The sequence below is a fragment of the Callithrix jacchus genome, chromosome 8 (assembly GCF_049354715.1).
Source record: "Callithrix jacchus isolate 240 chromosome 8, calJac240_pri, whole genome shotgun sequence".
NCBI lineage: Eukaryota > Metazoa > Chordata > Mammalia > Primates > Cebidae > Callithrix > Callithrix jacchus.
The window spans coordinates 119,817,133-119,840,645 of NC_133509.1; the positions used below are offsets into that span (position 1 = coordinate 119,817,133).

At 37.8% G+C, this 23,513-nt stretch overlaps 1 long non-coding RNA gene and 1 pseudogene across 1 annotated transcript in view; one reads left to right on the forward strand and one right to left on the reverse strand.

The window, feature by feature from the left end:
- The window catches only part of LOC128928847 (uncharacterized), a 67,719-nt gene extending 54,024 nt beyond the window's left edge, over window positions 1-13,695 (forward strand). Inside the window, exon 3 of the long non-coding RNA XR_008474527.2 lies at window positions 6,892-13,695. This is a non-coding gene — a long non-coding RNA (uncharacterized LOC128928847). The remainder of the gene's footprint in view (window positions 1-6,891) is intronic.
- Window positions 11,680-12,561, reverse strand: LOC100406860 (mitochondrial glutathione transporter SLC25A39-like; annotated as a pseudogene).
- Window positions 13,696-23,513: the final 9,818 nt, after the last annotated feature.

Sequence of the window (23,513 nt, forward strand, 5' to 3'; positions counted from 1 at the left end):
TAAAGCAGATTCTTATTTTCCTTTTGGTACTTTTGGTAGTATTCAATTACATTTTTCAATTTTCTTGTTTTTCTACTTTCAGTGAAAGATACTTAGCACTCACATAAATTCACTATCTGAAAAATTATTTGTTTTCTTATCAATCTCCTTTAGATGACAGGTTGTCACATTTTGCAGTTGAACACATGATTTTACAAAATATGTCTTGTCTAGGAAGGTCACCGTAGAGCTCGAACAGAAATCAATTATTATCTGGTACAGTTGTTTTCAGTCCTAGCTTCAGACTTTTAAAATGTGGTGTCTGGACCATACATCAAGAGCTTCATTCAACTGTTTTGAGTAGGACTGAGGTTTTGGTATTTTAAAAAATCTCACCATGTGCTCCTATGGTGTAGCTAGGGAATATGAAAAGAAGATGAGCCTTTCTGCTCAATGTGGGCCAACAACACTATCTTAACCAGAAAGCTTTTTAGGAATGCAGAATCCCAGAACTACTGAGTCAGAATCTACATTATCAACACAGTCCCAGGTGATTTATGTGCGTGTTAAAGTTTCAGACGCACTACTCTAGACATACATTTTCATTTTGTAGATATTAATAGCTAATAAAGAGTTAAAAAGTTTAATCATTTCCCCCAAAGTGAGTGCCACTAGCTAGGAGAGAATGAAGTTGAAAAGCCAGTGGTTAGCTTTCTGGATCTTTAGTTGTTGCCCTTTGCTACATATGCACAAAAGATCGTCAGTTTTGTAAGGGACTGGAATCTTGATGCAAATTGAAAAAAAAAATCTGAATAGATTAATTTTAAAAAGGTGCATTAATGTTAAAATATAACACACATTGAAATATTATTTAATATAGCAAAATACAGAATAATGAATACTGATAACAATCCTATTATAAGCAAAAATAAAAATTTGTTTATCATAAAGATCTTATACAAACTTCAGAAATACTTATGCCAACTAAGTAGCACATCTTCTCAAGTAGATGACTATATCATATTTTATTTACTTAGTTTTACTTGGTTAATCCTTTTATCAGAAACTGAGCAAAAGTAAACTTTTCTTATATATTATCATAAATTCCAAGTGGAGTAGATTTCGTTTTAATGTTGTCTCATTCTCTAAGGAAGCTATTTGCTTAATGTTAAACATTTGTTAGGACATATACTAGAGTGTAATGGCCCTTCTCACAAAAAAAAAAAGAAAAGTCTGGGAGAATTTTTAGCCTAATCTGCTCTTACCTAACTTTATTTATTACCAGAAACCTAGACCTCTGACTTGGGAGCAGGTGGCCTTGTTAACAACTATTGGCTTCAATAGCTTTGTGTGTGCATTTCAGTTTCTACATCTTTAAAGAGAAATAAAGGCCACCTCTTACCCAGTACCACGGCCAAGAAAAATGTAAAAAAAAATGTATTTTCAAAGAAAAGAAACATGTATGTTTAAGTCAGGTAAATTCATTTAAAATGAGAAAGTGAAAGCTTTGTGCATTATTGATAAGAATGAAAAATATAGTGGCTGAGGAAAAAAAAAAACAGTATGAAGATTCCTTAGAAACAGAAATGTAGAATTACCATGTTATCTAGCATTTCTGCCTCTGGCTATATAACCAAAATAAGTGACAGTCGAAACTTGGAAAAATTTTTTGTACACCCATGTTCATAGCAGCATTTTTCATGAGAGTCAAATTTGAAAGCAAGCATCTATCCATCAGTAGATGAATGATTAAACAAAATGTAATATATTCACACAATGAAATATCATTCAACATTTAAAAGGAAGGAAATTTGAACATGTGCTACAACAAAGATGAACTTTGAGGTCATTATGCTAAATAAAATAAGCCAGTCACGGAAGGATGAATACTGCATGATTCCACTTATATGAGGTTCCTAGCATAGTCAAATTCATAGAGAAATAAAGCAGAATGGTTTCCAGCAGGGGCTAGAAATAAAGGTGAATGGAAAGTTAGTGTTTATTGGGTACTGAGTTTCAGGTGAAGTTTATGCAACAGTTGTTTAGATGGATAGTGGTAATGATTGCACAACACTGTGAATATATTTAATGCCACAGAAGTGTATTCTTCAGATAGTTAAAATGATACATTTTTATATGTAAAATAAAGCAGTAGTTATATTATTTAACACAATAATAATTTATCATTATTGAAAGTATAATAAAATGTCATCTGATTGCATAGTGTTTGTGGTCTATTACATATTACCATTTTCTTTTTTAACTTTGATCCATTATTAAAGCAGCAATTATTTGAATCCTTTAGTGCTATAGATTTTATTTTATTTTTCCAACAGCCTTGAGAAATAAATGTTCTCTAAGATAGTGTCATCTGGGTCTTATTTGGGGTATTATTAATCATATTCATTGATTTTTAGGTGAGCTGTCTTTTTAAGCAGTCACATCTATGCCAAATCAACTTCATATCAAATATGTCTTTCTGAAAGTATATCTTTCATACATATTCTTGACTATTGATTTACATGATTTTTTTAAATCATAATTTACTTTCCACTCACCCTCATACTGATTTTTTTTTTCTCACTCTCCCAATTCGGATATGTTTTGTTTGAATCTAAGCATCCTATTAAACAGTGTCTAAGTCACATGTTGCAAATCAGAACTGGCTGTGCTGAATTCAGAACAAGTATAAAATGTCCCTGAGGGGAGGAAAAAAAAACCTGACTCCTCAGGAGATTATGGACACAGCTGATTACTTTAGCTAATATGTTTGAAATACAAAACTGGAGATTGAGATCCAAATTTTATTCAATATTTAAAAAATAAAATGTACATAACCAGTTTTAATATGCAAACTGTCACTTTAAAAACAACCTGAAATTTTTTCACTCCTTTCTTCAATAGTGCCCTTTGGTAACTAGGAAAATAGGAAAAGTAGAGAAGGCACTAGGACTGAGAAATGGAGAGAGGAAAAAAATAGACTTTTGGGAAAAGGGGAGAGAAAAAAGAGAGGGAACGAGCAGATAACATTTCAATATATAAACATTCAATATTTAAAAGCACACATTAATGACATATAAACATCCTTGGACTACTGTGAGTGAAAGTTTTCCCCTTTACTTTAAACATCTCTGCTTACATATAATGGTCCACACAAACTACATTAAAAGAATATTAAAGCTGTTTCAGGAAATTCACAGTTCAGAGTGAAATATACCATATGTCCTCCAATACCTGCACACAGCAGGGTGCATTAAGATAGCTATTAGGCTGACTCCCTGTTGTGCCTAGTACTGGAGGACATATGGTGCCTTTCACTCTTGACTAAGGTTTTTTTCCTTTCAAGGTTTCCTGCAGCAACTTAAACATGTTCTGAACGTTGTTCTTTAGTCTACAAAAATTGGGTCTTCACTTCTCCATTACAACACACACACATAAGCATATGCTTCCTGCCTAAAGTAATTTTTCTCTATATAACACATTGTTCTTGGCAATACATACCTATGACTAATCAATCTGGAAGAAGTTAAACGTATGATGACGATAAAATTGCTATGTGTGAGCTGCAAAATGGAAGAAGGTGTTGTCTCTAAATTAAAGTCGAAAATATTTTAGATAATGAGAGAGAACAAAAACAAACAAAAAATGGTTAAGAAGCATGCAATATAGAAATCATATCTTTGTTTTCCTGTCATATAAACAAATACTAAATCTATACAGTAAGTCCTCAGTTAACATCATCAACACGTTTTTGGAAACTGTGACTTTAAGCAAAACGATGTATACCAAAACCAATTTACTATAGCTAACTGATAGAGAGTTAAGTTTCTATGGTATACTTCTGGTCACGTGCCCATTCTTTTTTTTCAATTTTTACCCCACTCATTTAATTTCAAAGTCTTAGGGAGCCAGAGCCCATCCCAGCAGCTCAGGGCACAAAGGGAGAACTGACCCTCATGGGACTCCATTGCCTTGCAGGGTGCAATCATATACACACACTCACTCAGACTAAAACCATTTACACACACCAGTGAATCCAACGTGCATATCTTTGGGTTGTGGGAGGAAAACAGAGTACCTGGAGAAAACGCACACAGACGTCAGGAGAGTTTGCAAACTCCACCCAGTGTTCTCATCTGGGAATCTTATTTTCTCACCAACATAATAACAAAACAACTTTATTGGAAAACCAACTCATGAGTTTCGGCAAGAATGACAACAGAAAAAAAATTGTAATATATAGTCAAATTCAAATGCTATAGTAGTCATTTTTGCTTGAGTACACAGTTTGCTTATCCTTCTTTCTTATTTACAGAACCTGATGTAGTTTACATACACATCTATAAGAAAGGCTGGCCCTATCCAACCTCAAGAATGAATCAGATTCAATCTATTTTGTTTAAGCATGAGGATGGAATGTAATACAGGTCAATAAGGTTTCTGTAGAGGGTGCTCCTGGGAGAGGTTGCCTCACTCTTAAAAAGTTAATCAATTGAAAGAATGGTCTCTTTTGTTGCACTACATTGCCGTGCCTGGGTATGATGCATAGAACGCTGGTAGCTATCTTAAATGCTGGACTATAGATAGATATTAAAGCAGAGAAAAGAAAAAACAAGACAGAACAGAACCCTTTGATCCTTGCTGACATTATTTAGGTCCTGATTAAACTAAATCTGGAACTTCCCACTTCTTGGCCTATTTTTAAATCAGTGAACTAAATTGTGACTTTTTTATTCTGCAAAAGGTATGCTAAGGAATATGAACATACCTTCTGACTATATTTGTTGGGAATTGAAGTTTAATGTAAATCTCATGTAAATGTAGTGATAAATGTTACCTAAGTAGCCAGGGCTTAAAATGTCTACATTTCACAAATATTCATGGTAGGATATACGTATAATTCTATCAGTTTCTAGTGTGTGAGACTAGACTAACACCTTCTTTGCTCATTTCTTTCATAATTGGGAGCTGTTTATAAAGAGATAAGGGATATGTTCTGCTCTATTTGAATTGCATTTTAAGAAAGTACATTTATCAGATGTTTAATCACTTGGCCTTTAGAAATAACACAAAGCTACCATCAATTATACTTAGTTCATTTTGTTTGGTCAGAAGAGAAGAAAAACTGAAAAGCTTCAGCTTTCTTCTCACACTTACTTACCCAATGATCTAATTCTAACTCATTTTCCTCTCACCAATTCCCTAAAGAAACTGTGCTAAATGGAGAAAGTACAGAGAAAGCGGGAAAAGATAGAAAGGGAAAAGGTAGTATAATTATTCCATTCTCACACTGCTAGAAAGAACTACCTGAGACTGAGTAATTTATAAAGAAAATCGGTTTAATTGACTCACAGTTCCATAGGCTGTACAGAAAGCATGGTTGGGGAGACCTCAGGAAACTTACAATGGTGGTGAAGAGGCCAAGGGGAAGCAGGTAGCTTCTTCACATGGCAGAAGAAGGGAGAAAGAGTGAAGGGGGAAGTGCTGCATGCTTGTAAACAACCAGATCTTGTGAGAACTCACTGATTATTATAAGAACAGCAAGGGAAAATCTCCTCCCATAAGCCAATCACCTCTCACAGGTCTGTGATAGTTAATACTGAGTGTCATCTTGATTGGACTGAAGGTCAAAGTATTGTTCCTGGGTGTCTCCATGAGGATGTTGCCAAAAGATATTAACATTTGAGTTAGTGAACTGGGCAGACCCACTGTCAATTTGGGTGGGAACCATCTAATCAGCTGCCAGCCTGGCTAGGAAAAAGCAGGCAGAGGAATGTGGAAGGACTACACTGGCTGAGTCTTCTGGCTTCCATCTTTCTCCCGTGCTGGATGCTTACTGCCCTCGAACATCAGACTCCAGCTTCCTTAGCTTTTGAACTCTTAGACTTACATGAGTGATTTGCCAGGGGCTCTTGGTTTCCATAATTTTGAGGTTTTGGAACTTGGCTTCCCTACTTTTGAGGTTTTTGGAATTGGACTGGCTTCCTGGTTCCTCAGCTTACAGACAGTCTATTGTGGGATTTCACCTTGTGATTGTGTGAGTCAATTCTCATAAAAAACTGTCCTTCATATATTGATTGACCCTATTAGTTCTGTCCCTTTAGAGAACCCTGGTTAATACAAGGTTCCTCCATAAACATTGGGGATTACAATTCAACATGAGATTTGGGTGGGGACAAACAGCCAAACCATATGAAATAGCAAGAAGCAAACCTAAAGAAAGAAAGAAAAGTAGACCAATGAGAGGTACCAGAGAAGGACTAAATATCTTCAGGTGGAAATAATTTTAGGGCAAAACATACCGTGCATAACTTGCATACTTGTGCTTGATGAGGTAGGGTGAATGTCCACATATGCCCAAAGTAGACTAAGTGTATATTATCCCCTGTGCCTCAAGGGAGAGTCTAGTGAGGAGGAAGATAAGGCAGCTTGTAGCAGAAGGAAGACATGACACATGGATAATAAAGAGCAGGTTAAAGTTCTATTAATTTTTTCTCCTTGTGTGGTCTTGGCCAATTTATCTAACCTAAGCTTCAATTACTTATGAAGAATCTTTCATAGGAAGAATAATACTTAAGGCAGAGTATTGCAGAAAAACTAAATGAGACCGCTTACATGAAAACCATATTGAAATGCATTATGCATATGTTCCATAAATCCTCCAGTCTCCTGTCTCCACAGCCCTGAGGTGAAAAGCTTTTGAGACTCACCACTTCCTGAAAGCTAGGGAAGTTTTCCAGCTGGGGTGCAAAGACTATCACCAGGATTGGCCCAGACTATTTGCTGAAATAAAATTACAGTAAAAATATACTAAGTTTATTTAACTATCTTAACTTTTCCCCCCAAATTTTCCCCTGTCATTATTCTTAAACACTATGAAGCTTCTAAACCAAATATTTTCTCCACTTTCAGAGCAGAATCCAGTCATAAGAAATCAGACATTTTATTCAAGACAATCTACTTATTGACTGAGAAAGAATTAGCACCCTATCAGCAGATTCTCAGTTTAGAAAAATATTCAGTAAGTATTTTTCATCTGGGAAGAGACAGCTACATTTAGTTATTGGTATAGAAATAGATCAACATCACCTTTGCCAAATTGTCCATCCAGTAGCTTCCAAATTCCACTGCTGTTATTCGCTGGAGATGACTAGAGAAAAATGAATGCTAGATCAGCTCTTCCTGACAGCCTTCTTACCAAATGGTGTGCGATCCTTGGGTATGCTGTGAAAGAAGCAATTCCCAAGTCTCAGAGGCTAAAATAATAAAGGCTTTGGAGGTCCATTTAGAGGACGCTGAGATTTCTGACCTTGTCCTTGTTGTCCTCACTCTGCAATCCAGAGCAGACAGCAATTAAATAAAACATTGCCCATGACCACAGCAGAAGACAAAGGGAAAGAGTCCTAGAAGATTTTGTAGCAGCAATGAAAAACCCACTCAAGAAGTGGCTCTCCCAACTTCTTAACAACAAACACGAAATGGTTAAAAATGCAACGTGCCATGGAAGCTGAAGAGCCAGAAGGATTTAGTACAAAGCATGAATGACTATCTCTGTATTTCATCATGAAATCAAGTCTGAGGACAATTTTCCAAGAAGGCAAATGTTTATTAGCAAGCAGACTCAAAATGTATCATGTGGTCATTTATTCATTTTTATTTACTAGTTTATTGTAATCTAGGCAGTCCTAGAATCAGGACAGGACATAGTTCTAAATGAAGAAAGGAGAAGATGCTGATTCCAAAGGCATTAGCCTGCTTGGGTAGATTATCTGTGTGGTATGACCCAAATCATTTTTGTAGTAGGACCAGTGACATATTTTGAACACCCCTCATTTTATGCATAAAAAGTTATTTCTGACAAATGATATGCTAACAAAACTTTTGTAGTAGATTTCAATAAGGATTTATGAAAAAATGAATAGCCACCTCTGGAACTGGATTTCTATTTAGAGCAGTCCAAATGCAGAATAATTGCTCTTGGCTGCTAAACAAGTCACCTTAAACCTCAGTGGCATTGGACAATAAACTTGTAATTCTCATGCATCTATAGAGTACAGTGCATCTTAGCCGAGTTTCTCATCTAAACGTGGGTTGGCTCTCCTGCACATGTCTTTCCTCTCTCTCCCAGGAATAACAGGCTGCCAGGAATGTCCTTTTCTGGCTATGACAGAAGCATAGTAACTCAATTACAGACATGTGAGTTCTCTTGAAGCCTAGGCTCAGAACTGGAGCACTATTCCTTCAGCTTCCTTTATTGGGCAGAAGTAAATTACATTGCCAAGTCCAGATAGAGAAGTTCTCTCTAATCATGGGTGGAGGTTATTATAATGTTACATAGCAAAGCCGTGGATATGAGAAGTACAGAATAATTATGATTATTACTGCAATCTAATACATGCCTCTAAAGAATAGATAAAAGTTAAGTCATGAACTCATACATCACATTGCTTTTGATACTCAGTAGTTTTAAGTTTCAAAATTCCCATTGCCTATAGTGAATTTTGGTATGAGCAGAAGCCCACGAACTGACTTCCAGCCAAAGTCTCTGGCAATTACTGCTTGAGTAAAAAATCAGTGTTCTCTGATGTCTCTAACATGCATTGAACAGAATAAAGGAAAGAAATTAGACCATGCTTCCAGCAACTTAAAGCAGAAAAAGGATTCAAGATAAAGAGCTTAATTCTATAGCTATTTTGAATCAAGATTAAACAAAGTCCATTCTCGAACATGGAAAATAATGATATACATTGTCCCCTTCATGTATAAAATTATACAGATGCCTCACATTTCTTTGACCATACACCTGCAGTTCTTACTTTGCAGAGACTAGGTTAATAGAAAAAAAGATTATTTCCCACTGAGATGGTAAAAGTCAGTGAGCTGGAATGTTGTTATAAAGTAAGTAGAATGCAGAAAGAATAAAAAGATTCTAAAGAGAGTTTTAGCTTTGCTTGAGATCTGGTCAAGTGGTCTCCATAAAACTGTGTTGGTAGAAAATGGGTATGGTGAATGGCAAGGTGCTAAGTTCCCCTGAGTAGAGAGTCTCAGAATAATGTAGAATAACACATATGTTTATCTTGGTAACTGGATTGTACATCATCATTTTCTCTGAACGTTATTAAGTAACTTTAAAGTTTATTGGCAGCAGATTAAAGCTGGTATCAGGACTGAGTCCATGTTGGTTTCTGCCATGCAAAGGAGATCTAACAGTGATTTTTGTACAAGAAGCATATGCCCTCTTAATTACACAAAGCATTAAGTTACTTACAGAAGAATTGTGAACCAGATGGCCCATTAGAACCAGAAGTCAGAAGGTAATAGAAACTAGGATTTCTGTGCTTTCTAACTACACAGAGACACTGTGCAATGGGGATTCTTTTTATAATCTGGGAACCAGTGCAGAATCTCATCTTTTCATTTGGTTCATTCAAAAGCATTATTCCAGGAAAGGCTGGGGGAGTGCAGCCCCCACTTTGATCATTTTTACCTAATTTATTGTATCTCTGGAACAGCACTTATTAGACAGTATTATATCACTGTTTATTCACAGAAATCTGGGCTATTCTAGGTCAAGGGCTTTATTTTACACAGCTGGGTGTATCTACTCCTCATGTTAACCACCTCTCACTTGAGGCTTAGTTGAATGTTCCAATATCTCTAAGACTAGATAAAGTTTAACCCAAAGCAAACACTATATTACCATAGGAAAATCTGACATTTCATAAAAGAAAAATCTTGATGAATACTATTTGCCTGTTGTATATACTGGATCCTAATCATAAAAAATACTTGAATGACCAAAAAGTGTGTGCTTTTTTAGAGGGTAAAAAATAAACCAGGAGCTTTGCTTTGAAATTAATATCTGTACCAAGGTTAACTTTTAAGACCTACTTTTCAAAATGATTTAAACATCATTTTAATTGCTAAATCATGAGAAATATATATTTACTCTACATTTTCAAGTGCATGGTGTTGAAACAAGTTTTGTTCTAGATTTTGCAATATATATTTAGTATAGTCCTCATGAAGATGCAGCTATAAGAAAGTGACTCTTGATTTTGGTCCTGAGCGTGGTGGTGGAGAGGCAAAAATGGCCAAAGTGGCAGCTTTCTATTTTGCTTTGGAAAGAATGTCAGGATAAGAGATAAGGGAGAATTTTAAACCATGTTCCACATCACATAAAAGACTTTTTCTTCATTCTTGTATTAAATTCAAGGAGATATTAAAAATTGCTTCCTGTGCCTTTATCTTATACAATAGGCTTCTTGGAAAAATCAAATTTTTTCTAGTTCTGAAACATCAGAATGTCATTTTTAAACAAAGGAGAAGATTTAAATTGATACCACTAATTCTTTCAGCAAATAAAGAAGAAAGTCATTTAAAATGATAATTTTGTAAAGCTGTGAGATTAAGTAGACTTTTTTGTGTGTGTGTGACAGAGTCTTGCTCTGTCGCCAGGCACTAGGCTGGAGTGCAGTGGTGCAATCTCGGCTCACTGCAATCTCTGCCTCCCGGGTTCAAGCAATTTGCCTGCCTCAGCCTCTCGAGTAGCTGGGACTACAGGCGCACGCCACCATGCCCAGTTAATTTTTGTATTCTTGGTAGAGATGGGGTTTCACCATGTTGGCCAGGATGGTCTCGATCTCTTGACCTCTGGATCTGCTGGCCTCAGCCTCCCAAAGTGCTGGGATTACAGGCATGAGCCACTGCGCCCAGCATAAGTAGATTTTTTTAACATCAACAATGTCTTGGATCATCTCATTAATGATAATAATAATAATTTTAATATGTATTAAATGTGAAAATGGATGATGAAAAAGTATATTATAAAATCAAAAGCTCTTTGAAGTGTTTAATGTATTAACCATCATATCATAAAATATGTGTTTACACATAAAAATTGTGTGTGAGTGTGTATGTGTGCTATGTACTATATATACAAGCAGATAACTTTTAGTATGTATATACTTTTGGAGAGTATTTGTCACAATTTTACTATCTGTCCCCTCTCATAGTGACGTGTGTTAAGATTCGTTGAAAGGAAAATACGTGAGAAAGTAATACAAAGGCATCATTTTGTTCAAATGTGAAATTTTGTGGATTACATTTTATTGTCCATTGCCAAATGTGATCATCTTTAGTGAGTGCATTTCACTAGGTTTTGGGTTATGAAAAGACTGTCTTCCTGAAATGAATTCCCAGATTCACTGAGACCATAGCCACTTCATGGAAGCCCAGGGATCTCCAGGTGCACCTGTTTGTGTCTCATTTATGCACATATAAATGAGAATAACAATTTAAAAGGCAGTGTGGATCCATGGTGACTTTACAGGCATGTGTGATTCCATGGTGATTTATTTATTTATTTTTTTGAAGTTCATCATCTTTAGACTTAAGGAATTAACAGGGGTCAGGGAGATTATGCCAGGCTGAGGGTTTCTTGGCTTCTGGAGACAGGCCCAGCTACAGCAAACACAGGGAAACAGGAAGGGGGCAGCTGGAAGGTTTGGTCTTGAACTTGGGGAGTGGAAAAGTGATGATCCCCATGACAGAAGCAGCAAGAAGAATATGCATCTGAGGATCTGAGGAAAGCCTGGGCCACCCAGAGGGGCAGCCCTGCCCTGGGGCTTGTCACTGGGAGAGAAGGGAAACAAGCTCCCTCCCTCAGTGGTGAGGAAAAGGCTCTTGGCTAGGTCTCCTCCTGCCCTCTCTCCATCCGTGGAGAGATGGGGTCCTTGCCTCCCTGCCCCTTTCAGCCGCCCAGAAGCTGGTCCTGGCTGAGCCTCTGGAAAAACCTTTAGCCAAACTCATAGGTGCTGATTGTGATGGCACAAGAGGGGGCAGCCTTGATGACAGAAGGAAAGAAGCCTGCAAAGCATCGCCTGGTGCCCGACTCGCCCGGATCCTCCGCAGCAGCAGCCAGGTGGAGTCCACATGCAGGGACTTCACTCTCATAGCCTCCATTGCTCCCAGTGTGACCTAGCCTTGGGTCTTCACCAAGTCAAAGGGTAGAGTCAGCACAGCAGCCACTGTCCCTGAGATGCCAGCAGCCACAAAGCTCATGCCCACAGAACTCTGGTCCTTTGGCATGAGCCCATTGAGCCAGCTCTTCATGAGCTCATAGTTGAACCAGTACAGGGCTGAGAAGGGCACATCTGAAAGGGCAGTGGGGCCCCAGCCCAGCCACAGAGAGCACAAGCCGCCTTGAGCCACCGCAGTTCAAACACAGTCACCTGGCTCCCAGTATGACACGTGCTGAGCCTGCAGCTTTGTCCTCATGAGCTCCAGGGGGCTGTCCCAGGCAGGCCAGTGTGCCAGCCACCATGGGTGCATAGAGGTCAGAGGTCAGGGCTCGACCTCACAGGAAGGCCTTGATTTGGTGGTAAGCAGTGAAGTAGATGGTGGTAACTGGCACAGTCATCACCAGGGTGACAGGGAGGCTTCTCCAGAAGGTCCTGGTGCCCTCGTGCCTCACGATCTTCACGAAGGCGTCCATGGTGCCAGTGAAGCAGGTAGGATCTTGAAACCATGTGGGACAGTGGGTACCATTTGGGCACACGTACAGGGGCTCCAGGACATCATTGTAGTACAGGAGGCACTGCCCTGTGGATTGGAGACAGGAGGGCAATTTGGTATAGGAGAGGTTCCACAGTCTGGAGGAAGGCTTAGGTCAATGAGGAAAGACGGTGAAGAGCTACAGAGGGGTGCATGTGGAAAGGGCTTTCTCAAATATAAATAAATAAACACAGTATTTAGTATTAGCATGTTTAGAATGAACAATTGTGAGAAAAATATCTTTGAAATTTAAGTAATTAGAAGAAACAAATAAAACCAAATAAGCACAGAATGTAAAGCATATGACACCGTTAGTACAGTAATATTTTGTAGGTGCTATCATATAATACAAATATTTATGGTGTATAAAGTCCTTTGTAAAGTGGGCTGAATCCCATGGTCCACTTCTGCTAGTATCTACTGTATTCTTCATTTTGGCTAGCCCAAGCTACAAGTGGATATCAAAATTAGCCTCCTTATCCCACCTTCACACTTCCTGTGCCTGGAATTCTCTTGATAAACTCCTACTCATGTTTCAATCCCAGATCAAATGGCCCCATTTCATGAAGTTCATTGCCCTTCTGCAAGCACTAGTTGCTCTCCTTTGCCACACGGCACCTTATGCTTCCTTTATTACAGCTTTAGTGAGGAGTCAAAGTAGAGATGGTTCATTCTCCTGATTTGATTGTAAGCTGCTAAATGTCAAGAATATACTTCATTTATCTTTGCACTTTCATTGCCTAACACACGGTAAACCCTTCAGAAGCCTATTGAGTAAAGTGTATGTCTTTGAGAACAAGCTAGTCAATTTGTAATAAATAGAAAGTGAATAGCAAATATATACTATTTTTAACAAATTAAAAGTGTGTAGTGTCAGGAGGGTGTGGTTAATGCTTGTGATCCCAGCACTCTGGGAAGCCGAGGCAGGAGGATCGCTTGAGGTCAGGAGTTTGAGACCAGCCTGGGCAACATGGTAAAACCCCATCTCCACTAAAAAATACAAAAATTAGCCAGGCACGGTGGTGTGCACCTGTAGTCCCCAGCTATTCGGGAAGCTGAAGCAGGAGAACCTCTTGAACCTGGGAGGTGGAGATTGCAGTTAGCTGAGATTGTGCCACTGCACTGCAGCCTGGGCAATAGAGCAAGACTCTCTTTCAAAAAAAAAAAGTGTGCAGAAATTTTTCAGCTCTTCTATTATAATATAATAGAGTCATTTTCAAAGGAAAGACATCTAGCTCTTTAAATCTGCACACAAGTAAGGAAATCAGAATATCAGATTATGCCTCTGCAATATAATTTTAATTGACACTTGTCATTCTAATGTAAATCCCTAGCCTCACCCAGTCTATAAGGCCCCTGAGAGCATCATCCATGGCACAGGACTATATCCAGCAAACCAACTCAGTAACCCACAAAAATAAACACCAAAAATACATAATCTTATTGCTTTTAATAATATACACATTGACTTTATTCTATAATTAATAAAGTGGTCTCCCCTTATCTGCAAATGGGGAAGGCAAGAACCCCAGTAGATGCCTGAAAATGAGGATAGTAGCAGACCCTATGCATAGTATGTTTTGTCCTATACATACATACCTATGATAAAATTTTAATTCATAAATTAGGCACAGTAAGATATTAACAACAATAGTGAATGATAAAATAGAACAGTTATAATAATATGCCAGCATGCCTACTCTTGCATTTTGGACACATTGTTAAGTAAAGTAGGAGTGACTTGAACACAAGCACTGTCAATCCGATGACAGAGACAGCTACTAAGTGACTGACGGGCTGGTTGCCTATGGAGCATGGAGATGTTGGACAAAGGAAAAATTCACATCCCATGAAGGGTGGAGCGAAATGCAAGTTTTCATCAAGTTACTCAGAACAGCATGCAATTTAAACATGAATTGTTTATTCCTGAAATTTTCTATTTAATATTTTTGGACCATTGTTGATTATAGTTACCTGAAAACCATGGATAAGGAAGGAATACTGTGTAAGGTAAATTACTATATGATGTTGTAGTTTTCTTACTCTGATGCCTCAGTGTTCTCTAGCTCAGTTAATTGTCACAGTGTATTTGTTTTGTCCAAATGCCTGTTCTAGCCCATTTTACTGAGTACATTTTACTCACATTTAAAGGTTTGATTTATGCTTTCCCAAGCAAATTTTCTTGGGCCATTTCTACCTTCCAACCCAAACTAAGTTAGACATTCTCAACTTTGTCTTCACTGGACTTAATAGTCAATATATGCATCACATTGGATTGTAATTGCTATCGCAAAATATGACTTCCTTCCTTCAAAAAGATCATGAGTTCTTCATTTGCATGTTCCCAGAGCCTAACACCATACTCTCTGCACATTGTAGATTCTCAATAAATGTGGGTTTCATAAATGGATGATGTTAATTACAAGCACATATGTCAATTACATCACTGTGCTGTGGTTGATTCAGTAGCATCATATAAGCATGTAATCAGAAAACTGCACAAGATCAAATGTATAAATGTGGCTCTCAAATTACTCTTTGATTACTGCATACCAGCTGAGTCTTAAACATAAGCTGACATATCTTGAACACTGCAGGAACTCAATAAATAATTAGAAAATAATTAAAAAGGTGATTTAACCAATTGACGATTCTAAACCTTGATTATTTTTGTGAAAAATACATTCACATCAAAGTAAATATTATTGATGTATTTAAAATTCAAAGATCAAAAATGTATTCAGGGTTAGGTTCTTATATCATACATTATTAAAATATAAATACCCCTGCTTGCATGGTGTGCTTATAGAAATTGGGAAGGGAGTTCACATTTATATATCAGTGTGTGAGTCACCAAAAGGAGTAGTTACAGGAAAAAAAATTTATTTATGATAAGAGGAAAAAGAAATTCTTTGAAGCCATATTGTTTGGTAGAAATGTAGAACTGGATGAATAAAATGGAATGTAGTTAGTTATCAAATACACTTATTGTTAAAAAATAATATGACTTTCTCTTTCCTAATTGAATACCTTTATTTCTTTTTCTTGCCTGATTGCTCTGGTCAGAACTTCCAATATTATATGGAATAGGAGGGGTGAGAGAGGGCATCCTTATCATGTGCTAGTTTTCAAAGGGAATGCTTCCAGTTTTTGCCCATTCAGTATAATATTGGCTGTGGGTTTGACATAAATAGCTTTCATTATATTGAGATATGTTCCATCTATGCCTAGTTTATTAAGAGTTTTAGCATAAAGGGATGTTGAATTTTGTTGAAGGCCTTCTCTGCATCTATTGAGATAATCATGTGGTTTTTGTCTTTGGTTCTGTTTATATGATGAATTACATATATAGATTTGCATTTGTGAAACCAGCCTTGCATTCAAGGGATGAAGCTGACTTGATCATGAAAGATAAGCTTTTTGATGTGCTGTTGGATTCCGTTTGCCAATATTTTATTGAAGATTTTCACATCAATGTTCATCATGGATATTGGCCTGAAATTTTCTATTGTAGTTGCATCTCTGCCAGGTTTTGATATCAAGATGATGTTGGTCTCATAAAATGAATTAGGAAGAATTTCATCTTTCTGTATGGTCTGGAATAGTTTCAGAAGGAAGAGTACCAGCTCCTCTTTGTACTTCTAGTAGAATTTGGCTGTGAACTCATCTGGTCCTGGGCTTTTTTTGTTGGTAGGCTATATTAATTGCTGCCTCAACTTCAGAACTTGTTATTGGTCTATTCAGGGATTCAACTTCTTCCTGGTTTAATCTTGGGAGGGTATAAGTGTCCAGCAATTTATCCATTTTTTCAAGATTTATTGGCTTATATCTATAGAGGTGTTCGTAGTAATCTCTGATGGGACCTCTTCAAGGGAACTACAAACCACTGCTTACGGAAATAAGAGAGGACACAAACAGAGGTAAAAACATTCTATGGTTAGGAAGAATCAACATTGTGGAAATGGCCACACTGCCCAAAGTAATTTATTGATTGAATGCTATCCCCATCAAGTTGCCACTGACCTTCTTCACAGAACTGGAAAAACACACCTTAAACTTCATATGGAACCAAAAAAGATCTCGCATGGCCAAGACAATCCTAAGGAAAAAAAAAAAAAAAAAAAAAAAAGCTGGAGACATCATGCTACCTGAATTCAGACTATAAGACAAGGCTACAGTAATCAAAACAGCATGGTACTGCTACCAAAACAGAGATATAGACTAATGGAACAGAACAGAGGCCTCAGAGGCAACACCACACATCTACAACCATATGATCTTTGACAAATCTGACAAAAACAAGCAATGAGGAATAGTATTCCCTGTTTAATAAATGGTGTTGGGAAATCTGGCTAATCATATGCAAAAAGCTGAAACTGGACCCATTCCTTACACCTTATACAAAGAAATTAATTCCAGATGGATTAAAGATCTAATATAAGACTGAACACTGTAAAGCACTAGAAGAAAACCTAGGCAATATCATTCAGGACATAGACATAGGCAAGTACTTCATCACTAAAACACCAAAAACAATGGCAACAAAAGCCAAAATAGACAAATTGGATCTAATTAAACTTAAGAGCTTCTGCACAGCAAAATAATCAATAGAGTGAACTGGCAACCAAGAGAATGGGAAAAAAATGTTGCAATCTACCCATCTAACAAAGGGCTAGTACCCAGAATCTACAAAGAACTTAAAAAAATTTACAAGAATAAAACAACCCCATCAAAAAGTGGATGAAGGATATGAACAGTTACATTTCAAAAGAAGACATTTATGTAGCCAACAAACATATGAAAGAAAGCTCATCATCACTGGTCATTAGGAAAATGCAAATCAAAACCACATTGAGATACCATCTCATACCAGTTAGAATGATGAGCATTAAAAAATCTGGAGACGACCGGGCGCGGTGGCTCACACCTGTAATCCCAGCACTTTGGGAGGCCGAGGCGAGTAGATCACGAGGTCAAGAGATCGAGACCATTCTGGTCAACATAGTGAAACCCCGTCTCTACTAAAAATACAAAAACATTAGCTGGGCATGGTGGCATGTGCCTGTAATCCCAGCTACTCGGGAGGCTGAAGCAGAATTGCCTGAACCCAGGAGGCGGAGGTTGTGGTGAGCCGAGATTGCGCCATTGGACTCCAGCCTGGGTAACAAGAGCGAAACTCCGTCTCAAAAAAAAAAGATCTGGAGACAACAGATGCTGAAGAGGATGTGGAGACATAGGAACACTTTTAGACTATTGGTGGGAATGTAAATTTGTTCAACCATTGTGGAAGAGAGTGTGGTGATTCCTCAAAGATCTAGAAATAGAAATACCATTTGACCCAGCAATCCCATTACTGGGTATATACCCAAAGGATTATAAATTATTCTATTATAAGGACACGTGCACAAGTAAGGATGATAAATCATTCTATTATAAAGACACATGTACACATGTGTTCATTGTGGCACTGTTTATAACAGCAAAGACTTGGAACCAACTCAAATGCCCACCGATGATAGACTGGATAAATAAAAGGTGGTACATATATACCATGGAATACTATGCAGCCATAAAAAAGGATGAGTTCATGTCCTTTGCAGGGACATGGATGAAGCTGGAAACCATTATTCTCAGCAAATGACACAGAACATAAAACCAAACACTGCATGTTCTCACTCATAAGTGGCTGTTGAACAATGAGAATACATGGACACAGCGGGGTGAACATCACACACTGGGACCTGTTGCAGGATGGGGAGCTAGGGGAGTGATAGCAGGGGTTGGGGGTTGGGGAGGGATAACATTAGGGTATGAAGTAAACAGAGGCTCCTGTGAGGAACAAATTAACCTGCGAATATTGACTGAGAATCACTGTCAATATCTGATTCATCCTTCATGCGTGTTGAATTGGGAAAAATGAGGTTGATGTGACTATTAAAAAAGCAAAGAGCAAGACAGAGCAAGAGTCAGTGCTTATAGAGAGGGTCGGCTGAAGGAAGGTGCCTCAGACGTCAGAGATCAAGAGTGACCATGACAAGCTGACAAAGCCAACCAAATCTAGGGAATGTGTAGCAGCTGAAGGTGATCACCTCCCAGCAGACACAGAAACCAGGCAACTGTTAAAAAGTATGACAGTAGCCATCATTCCATGCAAATGAGTGAACCTAGAAATCCAGGGCAAGTTGGCTTTAATGAAAAGCTTCTTTTACTTTTTCTGCTCTGGGTATTGTTCACGTTCTAACAAAACTATGACATATTCTTGGGACTTGGCCCTAGAAGGCCACATGACTACAGCACCATATCTAACACTGGCTAAAGACTGTCAGACTTATCTGCAGTTCTTTTCAAAATTCTTCATGATTAAAACTTTCAACTCAGTTTGCTACATTTCAAATGAGGAGGATTTTTGAGACCTAATAAAAACCTGAAATGCATAGGCTGCAGTGGTAATTTGTAATTTTAGATTTTGATTCAAAGAGAAGAGAAGAAAATGTTTCAAAAACCAACATTCAGCTGGCGCAGTGGCTCACGTCTGTAATCCCAGCACTTTGGGAGGCCGAGGCAGTTGGATCACCTGAGGTCAGGAGTTCAAGACCAGCTTGACCAACATGGTGAAATTCCGTCTCTACTAAAAATATAAAAATTGGCTGGGTGTGGTGGCATGCCCCTGTAGTTCCAGCTACTTGGGAGGCTGAGGCAGGAGAATCCCTTGAACCGAGGAGGTGGAGGTTGTGGTGAGCCTAGACTATGCCATTGTACTCCAGCCTGCGGGCAGAGCAAGATTCCATCTCAAAAAAAAAAAAAGCCAACATTCTACAAGGAATTACACATTTTGTAAGACAGTCATTTCCCACAACAAATAGAAGAAACAAAATTTGAGCAGTGAGTAACACTGCTTAATTGGACACGTATGAAGAACAGTGTCTGCAGTTTTATTTAAAATGTATATTAACCTGGATTAATGTTACAGTCCTCTTATTTCAAACAATACATCGAATACCAGCTATGTTAAAAAAAAAAAAAATTACCTTTCGTCTCCCTACCAAGCTCTAATGTTGCATAATTCACCAGGTGCACAAGGGACTTGATCTGTCACTGGGGTACTGAGAACAGGCCACAAACAAAATCTAGACATCTGAACTGAGTTCCAGCTTGGCTCAAAATAAGCCTAACTTGCACCCCAAACTGAAAGCAAATATTTATGACGGTCTAATTTTGTGCGCTCACAGCTACCTACCTTTCTCATCATCTGGTTGGTTATCACAGGAAAACAAACAACAAAATGCAGAGAAGCCACAATGCCACATGAAAGTCTATTGAACTCATGCAGCAGGCAGGATGAAGGCAGATAGTTGGTGCAATTAGATAACTGTCTCAGGTAAAGAGATTTGTTTAAGCTTTTCAATCAATTACTTGAATGCGCAAAAACAATTCTATGCCTAATAGCCCAGCCAAAGGTAAGGCATTTTTATCTATTAATTCAAACTGAAAGTTAAGAAGTCTAAGTTTGATGCTTAGATCTGATATTTGTTTGTACAGTGAGGCAGGAGTTTTGTTTTAATTTCCGTGGTGTTAAATTTAACTTTACTGAGACTGAAAGGACTAAAATTTTCTGATTCAAGTAAATAAATAACAGTCATAGAACTAAGATTTTAAAGTTTAAAAAACTGTGAGACAATATAACTTGAACTTCTATAATAGCAGACTTGTCATTTTTCACCCTCTTCTTTATGCAAAACATTTGTGGAACTAACCCAAACACATAAAGTATTAGACGATTAATAAAAATGGCTCAGGTATTGTTTCCCCTGGATAGAATGATGAAAATTATTTCTCAGACTTAAAGAATTTCTTTGATTTCTCAATTTGGGGTTTTTAGGAACCTAATTATTCTAATAATAAAAACGGTTTATCTAATAAGACTCCCATGGCGTCAACATATTTTGTATTTTGTGAAACTTTTTTTATATTAAGAATCCTCTGCAATTTCAGCTAAACAAAATAACCCTGTAGGGAGAAACAATTTTTTTTTAATTTCTGATTTTTTTTGGAGTATTTGGGAAGGTAATCAATACTGCACAGTTACATTAGTATCAAACTTTCTAGAACAACTGATACTTTTCATGATATTTTTATCATCCTGATTCTTCTGGTATTTTCTTATTTCCTTTCTCTTTTTCTTTCTCTCCTTTCTCTTTCTCTCACGCCTCCACCTACAATTAGACAACTTTGTAGTAGAAATATTGAAGCTATGAACAGACTTGGTACTGTTGAAAGTCATCTGTTTTTAAAAGTCTATACAAAAATGTAAATCTGACTCCAGATTCCCCCTAAAAGAAGAAACCCTGGCCTAGACCAAATTTTTTTTTTTTTTTAAATCAAAACTACAGTTTCTATCACTTGGAGGGGCCACGATTGAAAGGAGAAAACTTCAGAAGTTCTCGTAAAGTGACAAGTAGTAGATTATTAACTTTAAATTTACCTAACTGAACCTCAAGATAGATTTCACCACAGATGTTATCCTAGATAGCACACTTGCATTTTGTGACCTTGGATGGCAGCAATTAACATGAATAGACTGTTTCAAAATGACTTCTGAACCTTTAGTTCCTGTATAAACTTTTCAGAGACAGCCTGCTTTTAGTACAGGTGTCAGACTTCTGGCCCCTCACATGTTTTTCTTGGGTTTTCCTCTTACGGTTAGTACTTGGGAACCTACATGTTAGCTGATTGATTGATGGCAATAAAGCGTCTTGGGTATTACTATGACAAATTACATTATTTTTTCCCTCCAAATTTCCAATGCTAATTTACAACATTGTTATTAACTCATAGTTTAAAGGGCAGCCCATCTTCTGTCTTTTCATTAGCATATGCCTTGGTTTCTTGTCTCCCAAGGTTTTCAGAAAGAGCTGAGTAGTAATTTTACATACCACATTCCTCGTAATCAAAAATTTACCTGATTAGCACATTCTTTAAACTAAAGAGCTATGAACTACCTCTAAATCCAAGACATACACTATCATAAAATACAGGTTGTGTCATAAACAAAATACATAAGTCACACCTACACCCACCCCCACCATTTGGTGCTAACTCGGGAGCCAATTCTCCGCTAATGGAAATGTGAAATATTTTACAAACGACATTGCTTTGTCAGCCCCATTCTCATTTTATCTATGCCACAGAAATCCTAATCCATCAATCCTATTCCCTTCAATTTGAAAAGGAAACATGCACTCCCAGCAAAGTGCAACAGTTTCCAGACCAATCTTTCAGTGTATTTTTTTATGAGTGTGTACAAACCTCTAAATTTGACTAAAATTAAAGTTGGACATTCTGATATAAATTATTGCTGAACATGAGAAGTGTTCATAAAGGCTACAGAATATCATTAAATTATAAGAGTGATTTTGTATGAGAGATGATTCCTCTGCTTTAGATGCCTGATGTACATATATGTAAGCACAAATATGATTTTAACATTTATTTGAGGAAGCATCTATTGTTCCCGGTTCTGATTTTTTTTTTTATTATTATTCCTGATAGATTCATGTTTCTTTTTGTCTTTGCTCTGGCCTTTAGCTCTCTGGAGTCATTATTCAAATGATACTTAATAGCCCCAATAAGAAAGCAACATCTTTCAGTAATGCACATGACTGCTTAATGATGCAAGATCATCTTAATTCCTTCTCCTTGTGTTTTATTTTCCTTTAGGGGGCAACAATTCTAAAAGCTTAACTCTGTCTGAGCTGGTGAAAGTTGAATTGCCCTGCTGAGTGCCGTGGCATTCTTCCTCTCCTTAGTTGGTCAAAGGAATAAAATTCCTAGGCTCTTTTGAAAGTGAGCCATTTGAAGAGTGTTAGTGGTTTTTGTCCAAGATTTTGTTGCTTGGAGAATTGAGTTAAACACAAGGGGACAGATATGCTGCTGTTTCTAAAACCTCCTAAAAGACGTAAAATCACACCAAGTGATATGTCATTTTACAGATTTCTCTCTTTAACACCATTTTCCCAAAGGCAGACCTGCTAGTTAAATTAGGAAAAGGAAGTATAGCCAATCACTTTGAATATAAGAGGAAGAAGCCCAGAGAGCACAAGAGTGCTGAATTCCAGGTTTATTGCCAAAGAATGAGTAATGGGCACACTGCAGGCTTGAGCAACCCCTGAGTCACCTTTATATGAATCTCCAATTGCTCTAGCTCCAAGCCTTGAGTGTTTTACTATTGCCTCCCCTCCTCCCACCAGGATCTTGGCTTTCCAGGAATTCCCAAGTTCCCCAATAGTACTCTCAGTCATTGCAATCACTCCCTGGCTGCTGAAGCAGGAGTTGACATGCCCACTGAGGCCAGACTGAAAACTCAATCTGCCCCTTTCCCCACTGTGAGGTCGAGTAGCTCCAATTGCCTGAAGTCCTCCCAGAAAATAGAGTCAATGAGAAAAGGGCATTGATGCTTAAAGCTCCAGCCCTCTGTTTTTCATGGATCTCTAACCAGGCTACAGACCCTCTTCCACACAGAGAAGATTCTTGTTGATGGCTTAACTCATTGTCTGTAGTGCTGGTGCTTGTGACCTCTTGGGTGTATGCTGCTTTTGCCAGGTCAATCTGAACAAAAGGCAGCTTTTCCTAAATCGTTGCCCTTTTTTGCCCAAGTGTGAAACAGACTCAACCACTGAGACTAGGTTTACCTTTACAAATGCTATTATGGACGTACTATTGGATAGGATCTTTTCAGATCCCAAAGGCTTAGGGGTATCCTCATGGGTTGCTTTACAACACCAAGTACAGACACCTACCTCCCCAATCCTATCCCTCATTGCCAACACCCTAGAGTACACCTATGTGAAAGAGTAATTATAGGTATGTGCAGAGTGCAATTCAAATGCCTGAGAGGAGGGAAAAGAGATATTTTTAAAACATCCCCCACACTCTTCCTGCTCCTATGAAAAAGGAAACAAATGAAGTGCTGCATACCTTGG